The sequence below is a fragment of the Leptodactylus fuscus genome, chromosome 6, assembly GCF_031893055.1.
Source record: "Leptodactylus fuscus isolate aLepFus1 chromosome 6, aLepFus1.hap2, whole genome shotgun sequence".
Lineage (NCBI taxonomy): Eukaryota > Metazoa > Chordata > Amphibia > Anura > Leptodactylidae > Leptodactylus > Leptodactylus fuscus.
In genome coordinates, this window is record NC_134270.1 from 87,603,905 (window position 1) to 87,616,223 (window position 12,319).

General features: G+C 39.7%; 1 protein-coding gene across 1 annotated transcript in view; it reads right to left on the reverse strand.

The window, feature by feature from the left end:
• Positions 1-11,405: 11,405 nt before the first annotated feature.
• The window catches only part of SPHK2 (sphingosine kinase 2), a 58,253-nt gene continuing 57,339 nt past the window's right edge, over positions 11,406-12,319 (reverse strand). Inside the window, exon 8 of the mRNA XM_075276787.1 lies at positions 11,406-11,834. The gene's annotated coding sequence lies outside the window, so the exon portion shown is untranslated. The remainder of the gene's footprint in view (positions 11,835-12,319) is intronic.

Sequence of the window (12,319 nt, forward strand, 5' to 3'; positions counted from 1 at the left end):
GTATGTAGTCCGAGGACACTAAGTGCAGTAGGATTAGAATTTGTTGGCGTATTATTGATGATGATAATAATAATAATAATAATAGCAGTGCTGGCCTTAGAAGAAGTGTACTGTATAATGTTCCATAGTGGCCCCTCCACACAATATAACGGCCCATTGCAGCACACAGAAGAAGTTACTTGAAATTTGTTCTGGTATAAATCAAAAGAACATAATTAAATAATCATTTAATCAATTAACAAATCTAGTAATACACTTGGAGTGCATGCTCCATAAAAAAGTTACAGTATATCAAAGTGCCTACATTGGTTCAATTTAAAAATTGTTGTTAAGCACTCCTAAACAGGTGGAAAAAGTAGCGAGTGATTAGCTTTGAAATAATTGAAAGTGGGCTTGAAAAGGTTAAATGAATCGAGTAAATAGGTAAAATATAATTAATAGTTAACCTATTACATTCCTTAAATGTATCCATTTTATTATATTTTACCTATTCACTCGATTCATGATGAGCGATGTAGTGGGAATATAGATAAAGGATCAGGGGAGATTATTTGCTGAGCAGTAGGGAGGTAGTAAAATGGTAAATCAACACAGCGATGGTGAATATGCTATGCATGCAAAAGAAAAACTTACATGATATGAAGTCTAAAGTGGCTTAGGAACCAAGAAAAAGGTGTGCTGCATGCACGCCTGCTTCTTATAAAGAGGAAAGATGCTGGCGCCTGAACTAGGGTCCATGTGTGCGCTGGCAGGAAAACAGAATAAAGAACGTGTAGAGCAAAGATAGCAGATAGAGGAAGAAGAGGACCAGCCAGAAAGGTGAAGGAAAATGAAGAATAACAAAAAAGATGGGTAAGGAGTAGAACAAAAAATATGAAGTAAATAAAAATTAAATAAAAACTAAATTAAACAATATATAATAAAAAATGAATGGGGGCCACACGGTGGCTCAGTGGTTAGCACTGCAGCCTTGCAGCGCTGGAGTCCTTGGTTCGAATCCTGCCAATGTGGGGCTCACAATCTACATACAAAAAAATAAAAAATGAATGATTGAATAATGAAAAATGTAGAGTGAAAGATGTGAAAGAATTGATGGTTAGAATAGATAACTGAATGTATGAGACAGTATGCATAGGCAGGAAAACCCAGTACTGAAAGGGGTAATATTATAGATGAAAGGTGATGAATGAAAGGTAATGAAAAGAGAAGGAAAAAAAAATAAAAAAATAAATAAATAAATAAAAAGGGAAGGGTAGGGTAGGGGTAGGGGATGAATAATAAGTTACCATAAAAACAATACACAAGGTCAGGCTTAATATCAGATTCTATTTATTTCTTTTACTTGTATAGCCACCAACATAATCCGTAGTGTTTTAAAAACTGTGTCAATCACTGTCCCATATAGGGCTCACAACCTAGATTCCATATCAATATGTCTTTGGAGTGTGGGAGGAACCCACACAAACACAGGAAGACCATACAAACTCCTTGCAGATATTGTCCTTGATCAGATTCAAACCCAGGACTCCAGCACTGCAAGGCCACAGTGCTAACTACAAAGCCACTAATTCTAAAATTAAATATCCTGAGCTTTTGGTCACTATAGATCAGGGGTAGGGAACCTTTGGCTCTACAGCTGCTGTGAAACTATAACTCCCAGCATGCTCCATTCACTTCCATGGGAGTTCCCAGAACAGCAGAGCCAGTATGCATGCTGGGAGTTGTAGTTTTGCAACAGCTGGAGAGCCATACGTTCCCTACCCCTGCTATAGATAGTTTCATGTAGTGCAATGTGCTAGTCTTAGCTATTAATAATAATAATGACCTCCAGCAAATGGGTCAAACATACTGCAGAAATAGATTGACAGGCTGGCATATTCTAGAAGATAACAACATGCAGGTACACATATAAAATCTAACACAATATTGTCCCATTTAAAAAAAAATAAAATAAAAAAAAAATTATATATATATATATATATATATATATATATATATATATATATATATATATATATATATACACACACATACATACATACACACACAGTCTTCTGATAAGGATCATTCATATCTGGCTTACAGCAGTTTTAAGGGTTAATATCTACTTTATAAAAGTACAGTGGACCAGATTGATTGAAATAGTCTAAAATCAGAATGGTCTTAGTTTTCCATAGCAACCACAATACATACTAGTGCATCTTAATAAATTACAATATTAGCAAAAAGTTATGGACTGTTGCTTAGTGGTCAAAGGTGTTTTCAGATGAAAAGAATTTTTGCATTTCATTTGGAAATCAAGGTCCCAGAGTCTGGAGTAAGAGAGGAGAGGCTGCTGTATACAATCCAAGCTGTGGGAAGTGGGAAGTTTCCTCAATCAGTGATGGTTTGGGGAGCCATGTCATCTGCTGGTATAGGTTCATTGTGTTTTATGGAAAAACACAAAACACAAGCTACTGGAAAATTTCAAAAATTTAAATGGTCGGAGTTTTTGGGTGCAGTAGATGCTGGGTAAGGGGGTGTTTTGGTCGTCTGTCTGCCCCTTCCCTGAGCTTGAGGACTGTGTTTTTTTCCCCCACTTGGAATTCAGCCTGGTACGATCTTAGACTCCGTCTCCTCACAGACGAGCCTCCGGCAGAACCAGCGTTGATTGGCTGAATGCTGTACACTGGCCAATCAACGCTGGCCAATGCATTCCTATGAGAAAAAGTCAGCTCCCGCATAAATGCAAGCTGCCAGCACTCCCGACTAGCAAGGACCTATTCGCTCATCTCGTCGTAGTCGTAACCACGAAACGTTGTAACCCGAGACAGTCGTAACCCGAGGACTACCTGTAATCGGGATCTCTAAAATTTTTTGCAAGTGGGCTCCAATACATCTTCACTGTTGTCTTTCTATTTTTAATTTTATTGCTTGCACACAGTTCTAAATCTGTGTCGTAATGCAAGATAATCAATAGATGTTCAAAAGGTGGGATATATTAGGTAGCAAGGGAAATTACATTGTTAATCTATTTTATTTACCAATCAAACATGGTTCAGGAAGGAAAATAACAAATAGTGAAATAGTGATAGGATTATAAGTAGCCAAAGATGACCGATGCAGATGTAAAGTCTAGTCTGCCTGGTCATATCCAAGAGAAGAGTTGCTGTAATAAACTTTGCTGAAAATGTTTTACAGGCCATAGAAATTCAAAAGGCACATGGCAGTCAGACTGGTCATGCTGATCTCTGTCTGCCTCAAAACTGGACCATGAAAGCAATAAAAAAGGTGGTCTGGTCTAAAGAATTAACTTGGGGCCTTAGCCTAAATATGATCAAGTATAATAAATCTATGGAGGGTCTACCTCAAAACTTACATGGTCTGCTGCAAATGGATGCTACAAGACATCTTCATAGGTCTTGCGTAGTCCATACCTTGATTGGTCAAACTAGTTTTTGAAGTAGTTAGGGGACCTACACAATATTATTATTGTGTGCTTGATCAGGGTATACCGTAAAGATAATATTCTGACTGTCTGCCGGCATCCATAGGAATAGATTAGTGGCCGTTTACTGTCATACAGTATTGTATCATACAACTTCTTATAGCAGCTACAGGTAGTCAAAATGTTTTCTTCTATATCTATGTCTATGCAGAGGAGCTCTTCTCACTGTAAAACAAATTAAGAGCCTAATTTACTGTTTATCTAGTAGTTTTTATATAGGTTCATAATTCTAATAGATGTCACTATGCCCCATCCACTTTAACCCCTTCCCGCCGATGGCATTTTTTGATTTTCGTTTTTGACTCAACTCCTTCTAAACCCCATAACTTTTTTATTTCTCCTCTCCCAGAGCCATATGAGGTCTTAATTTTTGCGGGACAAATTTTTCTTCATGATGCTACCATTAATTATTCTATATAATGTACTGGGAAGCAGGAAAAAAATTCAGAATGGGGTGGATTTGAAGAAAAAATGCATTTCTGCGACTTTCTTACGGGCTTTGGTTTTACGGCGTTCACTGTGCAGCCAAAATGACATGTCCCCTATATTCTGTGTTTCGGTACGGTTCCAGGGAAACCAAATTTATATGGTTTTATTTACATTTTGACCCCTAAAAAAAATTCCAAAACTGTGTTAAAATTTTTTTTTTCTAAAAGTCGCCATATTCCGACGGCCGTAACTTTTTTTATACGTAAGTGTACGGGGATGCATAGGGCGTCTTTTTTTGCGGGGCCGGGTGTACTTTTTAGTTCTACCATTTTCGGGAAATGTTATTGCTTTGATCACTTTTTATTCAAATTTTTATCAGAATCAAAACAGTGAAAAAACCGCGGTTTGGCACTTTCGACTATTTTTCCCGCTACGGAGTTTACCGAACAGGAAAAATATTTTTATAGATTTGTAGAGCGGGCGATTTCGGATGCGGGGATACCTAACATGTATGTGTTTCACAGTTTTTAACTACTTTTATATGTGTTCTAGGGAAAGGGGGTGATTTGAACTTTTAATTCTTTTTATATTTTTTTATATTTTTTTTTAACTTTTTTTTTTTTTATTTTTTTTTTGCATTTATTAGACCCCCTAGGGGTGTTGAACCCCAGGGGGTCTGATCACTAATGCAATGCATTACAATGCTAATGCATTGCAATAAATCATCCTTTCTTTTGCAGGCTGCATAGACCAGCCTGCAAAAGAGAGGATTTGCAGACAAGCCTGGGAGCCTGTACAAGGCTCCCGGCTGTCATGGCAACGGGACGTCAGCCCTGGAGCATGCTCCAGGAGCCAGCGATCCCGGCGCCCATGCGCCGCCGGGAAAATGGCGCTTCCGGCGCCTTTGACCGCGGCGCTGGAGGGGTTAATGCCTCCAATCAGTCCGGGGACCGATCGGAGGCATTAGAGCCGGTTGTCTACTGCTTAAAGCAGTAGACACCCGGCGGCTATGGCGGCCGCCCGGCTCCCGGGCGGTCGCCATAGTTACAGACCCGACATGCGCCGTACTATTACGGCGCATGTCGGGAAGGGGTTAAGGTATGTCGATATGTCAGAACTTAGAGAGAAATTTACGGCTAAGGCCCCTTTCACACAGGGCAAGAGGGGGTGGATTTTGGCACTGAATCCACGTCATAATCTGCCCCCTCACAATAGAGGTCTATGTAGACCGCTAGCTTACTTTTTTTTGTGATCGACATGTTGCCTCTCGCGGAAAAAAGAAGCGAGCTGCCCTTCCTTCAGGAGGACTCCATGGCTGATTCAGTCCCGGCGCTTGTGAAAGCTGAGTTTTTCTTGTATATTTTTGAGCAAAAGCCAGGAGTGGCAACAAAAGAAATGAGAAATATATAGAGGCACTTATAGAATATAAACAGAAGTATTCAGAGGTTTCCTTTGTGTTTAATCCACTCCGGATTTTGGCATAAAAAAAAAAAAAAAAAAAAAAAAAAAAGCTGCATTTCCACAACTTGGGTCTCAGCCTAAGGCAGTCTTCTGCCTCAAAGTCCACTTTAAAAATTGGCCAAGGTAGAAAGCAAAGGCTCCGCTTTCTACCATGTTTTTTGTACGTGTGACTAGTATCAAATACAACGGGGTAAATCAAGCATGAGGTCTGCTTGAGCTGTGTAAACTGCAGGAAAATTGTACAAGACATTTCTTTTCCTTAGCTGATCAAAAGAAGAATTTAAAAAACCAAAATACAAAAAACAAAACACATTCATTCAAGCCTCGGGAGGCAGAAGCAGGCCGCCTCAGGTTCCGGTCCAAAATACAGGTAACCACTACTGGATGTCGGTGCAGTGCACCAGCATCCAGTCGCGCACTCCGCTCCGGATTAGGCCCAATGAATGGCTCCTGGAAAAAAAAAGAAAAAAAAAAAAAAAAAAAAACCTGACCGTCTCCCATTGATTCGCCTCAAAATACCCCGTGTGAACTTACCCTAAAAGCTTGATATACTCAGACAAATGTGAATGGATCTTTAGGCTGGGTTTTGAGATCTCCTAATAATAGGATAAGGAATTACAAATGTGCAAGATTAGCCAGGTTTTTTTTTTTTATTCATTTGCTTACCTACTGTATATAGCGCCATCATATTCTACAGCGCCTTACCGAAAATTTGTCAAAACTGTCCCAAGTAGGGCTCACAAACTAAACTCTACATCAGTATGCCTTTTGAGTGTGGGATGAAACCAAAGTGCCTGAAGGAAACCCACGTAAACATTTGGAGACCATACAAACTCCTTGCAGATATTGTCCTTGATTGGATTCAAACCTAGGACTACAAGGCCACATTGCTAACTACTAAGCCACTAATTTTAAAAATTAAAGATCCTGAGTTTCAGTCACTATATAGTTTAATGTAGTGCAAATCTAGACTTTAATAACAATGACCTCGAGCAAATGGAACAGACATACTGTGAAAATATCACACAAAGGATTGCATATTCTAGAAGATAACAGACCCCTAAAATTTACTTGTAAACAGAAGGTCACTTTCACTTAATGTTACAGTAAGGCAACCTCGCATAATCTTTAGGTAGAATTAAAGCCCTAAAGAGACTAATAGGTATCTGGGGAAAAAAGTCCCAATTTGCGGTGTTTGCCTGAGTGGATGTCCCTAAATAGGCAAAACAACACACCAACTCCACATTAGAATGAAAGAACATTTTAAGGCTAAGGCTCCACTTTGCGAAAACTAAGCTTTTTTTGTTGCAGATTTTGCTGCAGTTTATTTTAGCTAAAGCCAGGAGTGTAAGCTGAACGTGCTACAGTGGGCGTTTGCTCATTTCACCAAGGCTGGACAAATTTGTATGAATTTATTCAACAAAAAGACTGGGTTATATTAGGAATATTAGGGGATTCTGCCCTCACAAAGCTGGCTTGTTGCAGACCAGTTTGAGTCCTGTATTCAGTCAAGAATCTGGGCAAAAAAAGTCACGGACCGGGATCTCATTGAAGTGATAGGTTATAGGACTTTCATGAAAGGGTCCACCATTTTACAATTATTGCATTAATACTTCATCCTTGAATAAAAAAAAAACAAATACGCAAATTTATTCTCCAGGATGTAATTAGGAGAACAGTGCCTCTGTATGCTGCCCTCTAGGGACAGCCCCCTTAACATCATGCATGACTCAGTTAAAAAGCCTACTGACATGATGCAGAGTTTATTGCCAATTTAGTATTTCTATTCCAAAAGGAACAGATTCCCAGCTATGGACAGCGCGGTTTCGGTCTTTTGGACTATGTAGGCACACACTCTCCCTAATGTGTATGATTATCCCCTGATCCTGGTCTATAGTCTCTCACTCTGCCAAATCAGTATCCCTGCGCTATGCTGAGGAGGTCCAAAAGACCGAAATAGCGCTGTCCATAGCTGGGAATCTGTTCCTTTTGGAATAGAAATACTAAATTGGCAATAAACTCCGCATCATGTCAGTAGGCTTTTTAACTGAGTCATGCATGATGTTAAGGGGGCTGTCTCTAGAAGGCAGCATACAGAGGCACTGTTCTCCTAATTACATCCTGGAGAATAGATATGCATATTTTTTACCCAGAATTCCTAGTGGAGCAGGAATGACTTGTAAGTCTCTGTATGAATATGTAGGCACACAGTCTCCCTAATGTGTATGATTATCCCCTGACCCAGTGTGCTGGCCAGGAAATCGTGAGACAACTTAAGTCAGGAGGATTACTTTTAAGGAGGGAAGCTTCAAGTTTCCGAGTCTTTGAGATTTTAATATGTTTAAGAAAGTTTTATTTTGTTCCCATGAAAGTGTCATACTTGCATACGAGAGGCCCAAATCCCTATAGGTTTTCTGTTTTCATATAGATATAGTCATACCATCCAACCATATTTCTTCTATATGTTGGCTCCTGTTCTGTCCTCAAGCTCAGGGAAGGGGCAGAGACGACCAAAAACACCCCCTTCCCCAGCAACTACTGCACCCAAAAACGCCGACCATTTTAATTTTTGAAATTTTCCAGTAGCTGCTGCATTTTCCACCTCGGCTTATACGCGAGTCAATAAGTTTTCCCCGTTTTTTGTGGTAAAATTAGAGGCCTTGGCTTATATTTGGGTCGGCTTATACTTGAGTATATACGGTATTTATGAATTTTGACTCCATTGTTGTTTCTGTTGGTGTTCTGAATTTGGGAGTAGTTGTGTAGGAGAAAAAGTAGGTAAATATGTTTGGCTTAGTAATTATGCCCTCTGTGAGAGAGTTGCATGCAGTAGTAATAGCCATGCCGATTTAGAAAACCTCTGGTATTTACGATTATAGTGTGCTTTGATCAACTTGCATACTAATGCATACAGCACATGGCTATCTCCTGTTGTTCAACAGAGTTCTGCACAGTAATAGGGATAAAGCTGTCCATCAGCGCCTAGTGGGCAGTAAGAGTGTGCATATTATGAATACATCAAACTCTTACTCAAAACCGCCGGCTATGTGATGCAAGAGTTAAACTGAGACTCTGGCCAAAGACTTTAATCTTAAATAAGCAAAAGAAAAGTGAAGGAGACCATGACAAAGGAGAAACATTTTACATGGTGGAACAGCAGGTGGAGCTACTAAATTCATATTTTGTATCCGTCTTCTCCCAAGAAACTAATGGAAATATCAACATTAATGGTGATGTAGATGAGGGGAAGGAGGACTCCAAGCTGACTATAAGCGAAGGTCTGGTAAGAGAGCACTTAGCCAAGTTACAGGAAACCAAGTCCCCAGGACCAGATGATTTACACCCTAGAGTCCTGAAAGAGATAGCAGAGGAAATAACAGAACCCCTTGCTATAATCTTCGGTAAGTCATGGGAAACAGGAGTGGTCCCTTTAGATTGGAAAAGGGCAAATGTTGTCCCCATCTACAAAAAGGGGAAAAGGGACGATCCAGGAAATTACAGGCCGGTAAGTCTGACCTCGATAGCAGGAAAAATCTTTGAGCAAATTGTCAAGGAACATTTACTTGTCAGACTAACCTGATTTCCTTCTACAACAAAATCACTGAATGGTTGGACCAAGGGAATGCCGTGGACATAGTATATCTTGACTTCAGTAAGGCATTTGATAAAGTATCACATAACCTTCTTATTGAAAAAATGATTAAATATGGCTTTGACAAAAAATCAGTTAGGTGGATTCACAACTGGCTTAATGATCGGGCACAACGAGTAATACTAAATGGCTACACATCCAACTGGAAGAAAGTAAAAAGCGGGGTGCCACAGGGCTCTGTTCTGGGCCCAGTACTTTTTAATATCTTTATAAATGATCTGGACAATGGAATTATTGGGGAACTCATAAAATTTGCAGATGATACGAAGATAGGAGTAATAGCCAACACTAGAGAGGAGAGAGAGTGTATTCACAAGGACTTAGACACACTGGAACAATGGGCTGAGGCGAACAAAATGGTATTTAACAGGGACAAATGCAAAGTTCTACATCTGGGTAACAGAAATGTAAAAAACATATATAGTATGGGAGGAATAGAACTAAGTGATAGCATAGGGGAAAAGGACTTGGGCATAATAGTAGATCACAAATTCAACATGAGCCAACAGTGCGGTGCTGCTGCAAAAAGGCTAATAAAATTCTGGGAAGTATTAAGACAAGCATTGAATCTAGATCAAGAGAGGTCATTATTCCGCTGTACTCTTCCCTGGTCAGACCACACCTGGAATACTGTGTACAGTTCTGGGCGCCTCAATTCAAGAAAGACATCGATATATTGGAGCAAGTCCAGAGAAGAGCAACCAAAATGGTGGAAGGTCTGCAAACCATGTCCTATGAGGAGCGGCTAAAAGAACTGGGACTGTTTAGTTTGCAGAAGAGAAGGCTGAGGGGAGATTTAATAGCAGTCTACAAATATCTGAAAGGTAGTCACAGGTAGAGGGATCTACCCTATTCTCATTAGCACAAGGAAGAACAAGAAGCAATGGGATGAAACTAAAGGGAAAGAGATACAGATTAGACATTAGGAAAAACTTTCTGACAGTGAGGGTAGTGAGAGAGTGGAATAGGCTGCCACGGGAGGTGGTGGGCGCTCCATCAATGGAAATCTTCAAGCGGAATCTGGATAAACATATAGCTGGAATGATTTAGGAAAACCTGCACTCGCAGGGGGTTGGACCCGATGGCCCTTGAGGTCCCTTCCAACTCTACCATAAGAATAAGAATAAGAATAAATAGATGCTGTGCAAAACATGCCAGAGAGAGATCACTGAAATAAACAATTTCCCTAAACAGCTGGCAGATCCTGTATAAAAACAGTGAGGGTATGTTCACACAGAGTTTTTTGCAGGCAGATTTTGACACGGAATCTGCCTCAAAATCCACCTGCAAAAATGGCTCCCAATGACTTCAATTGGATCATTTTTTTTTTCCTGCTAGCTAGTAGCGGAAAAAAGAAGCGAGATGACTTATCTTGCCGCGGATTACGCGGCTGAATTAGCTTCAGCTTTCATGGCTAGAGACACGCTCCTGTTTAGGCCCTTTCATTTGGGCCTAATCAGGAACGGTATGCCGTGATGGAATGCTGATGCTACGTCGGCATCTTGTTGCAGCTAGCCGAGCGGAAAAGGTTTCCGCAATATTTTCCTCCGTGTGAACGTACCCTGACTCACACACAAACTTGAATCCAGTATTTTTGACAAAACCCTGTACTGCTTATTGGAGTCCTCTATCGGGAATTATAGCAGTCAGTAAATTCAATGGTTGTTGTGTCTAGCAGAATTAGAGAAGCATACATAAGGGAAAAAACTAAATGGGGAACACATTTTGATTTGATGTTTAATACAGTAATAGAAAGCTCATGGCTTCCTCTGATTTATACCTCATCCACATGTCCATTTTTCAGTAACATGCACAATAAAGTTATTTCCAGTGACAGAGCACAAGCCTATTGTTTTTGTGGACCTGTTTTTTTCATTGGTTGTTCAATTTTTTTTCATGGAATTGAAAAACCGGTCAACTATTAATTTGCGATGTTTTGGATACAAAACATTTCTCGTTTTTTTTTTTTCCACTGACCTATGGTGTAAAAAACCCTCAGACATCTGAATAGAATCATTCTATTCAATGGATGCCTGTACGTACTTGCACACAAAACATAATAAAGTCAAGGAAAACAGCCACATACAGGAATAAGAGAAAGTTTGGGACTTTACAAAATCTTCTCAAAGAAAATTATAAAACCTAAAATACCTATAAAAGCTCAGTAGCAAACACATTGGGAAATGAATCACAGGAAACTCCTGACCAGATTATTCAGATGAAGATCTTTATTACACCAGCCCCAGTAGCTTATACGGCAGACACACAGGAGCACAGTGCTACCGGTATCATATGTGTGTAGAATGGTTACTTCATTTAGACAAAAAATAAAAATATATTTTTTTTTTTTATATATAACACACACACAAACACACACACACACACACACACGCTTTTTATTCCCATGCATATGACCTAAGAGTGCATCTAGGGTATGTTCTGGGGAAGCTGAGAATCGTGGCAAGATCTTCCTCTCACTCAATACCCCTCCCATCACTGACATAACTGGAGCTTTTCCCCACCTTCTCCAAAAGCAAGAGAGTGTTCTACTCAGGCTCCCTGAATTCCCCCAACTCACTCTTAGTTCATTTGCAGATGCTCACATTTCTGAGCACTACGAGTTACTGGGGCTGGTCTAACAACATTTTTGTTCCTCACCTTTAAAAAGGGGATATTCAGGGAGTAAAAGCTTACCAATGAATTCGCTGGATCGGGCAGCAGACAAGGCCACTCCAATTCTCAGCCACATGACCAACTTCACTTTCTCAATGGTCTGAGGAGAGGGGATTCAGAAAGTCAAAGTGGCTGATGGGGAGACAAAAGAACAAGAGTGTCGTCATCCCCAGTTGGCCCCTAAAAAGCTAATAAACAGGGCTTTGGGGGACAGAGAAGTGAATTATTAATCAAGCTTAACTAGTACAGATAATGCAGCTTTATTACTCCTTGTATAACCTTGAAGGAAATGATGATATGTGTAGGTTTGACATTTAAAGGCAGCAGATTTGAGCAAGAGAATCTGAACAGTTATATACTGAAGCTTTTCCCACAAAACTACAAAACTTTTCACTTGTCCACTGTAACTCCTACTCATTTTCTCCTTGTAGTTCCGTGGGCAGTCCAAATCAGGTCTGCAAAAAAATTAAAAAAATTCAAACACAGTTTTGATTATTCCTTGTAATTTTTATGTTTTTTTTTTGGTGCAACGAATCAAAAAAGGACCTCCATCTTTTTCATAGGACATCCCATTTTCTGAAAATTTTGATAACTATGTTAAATAAAGCAAAATCTCA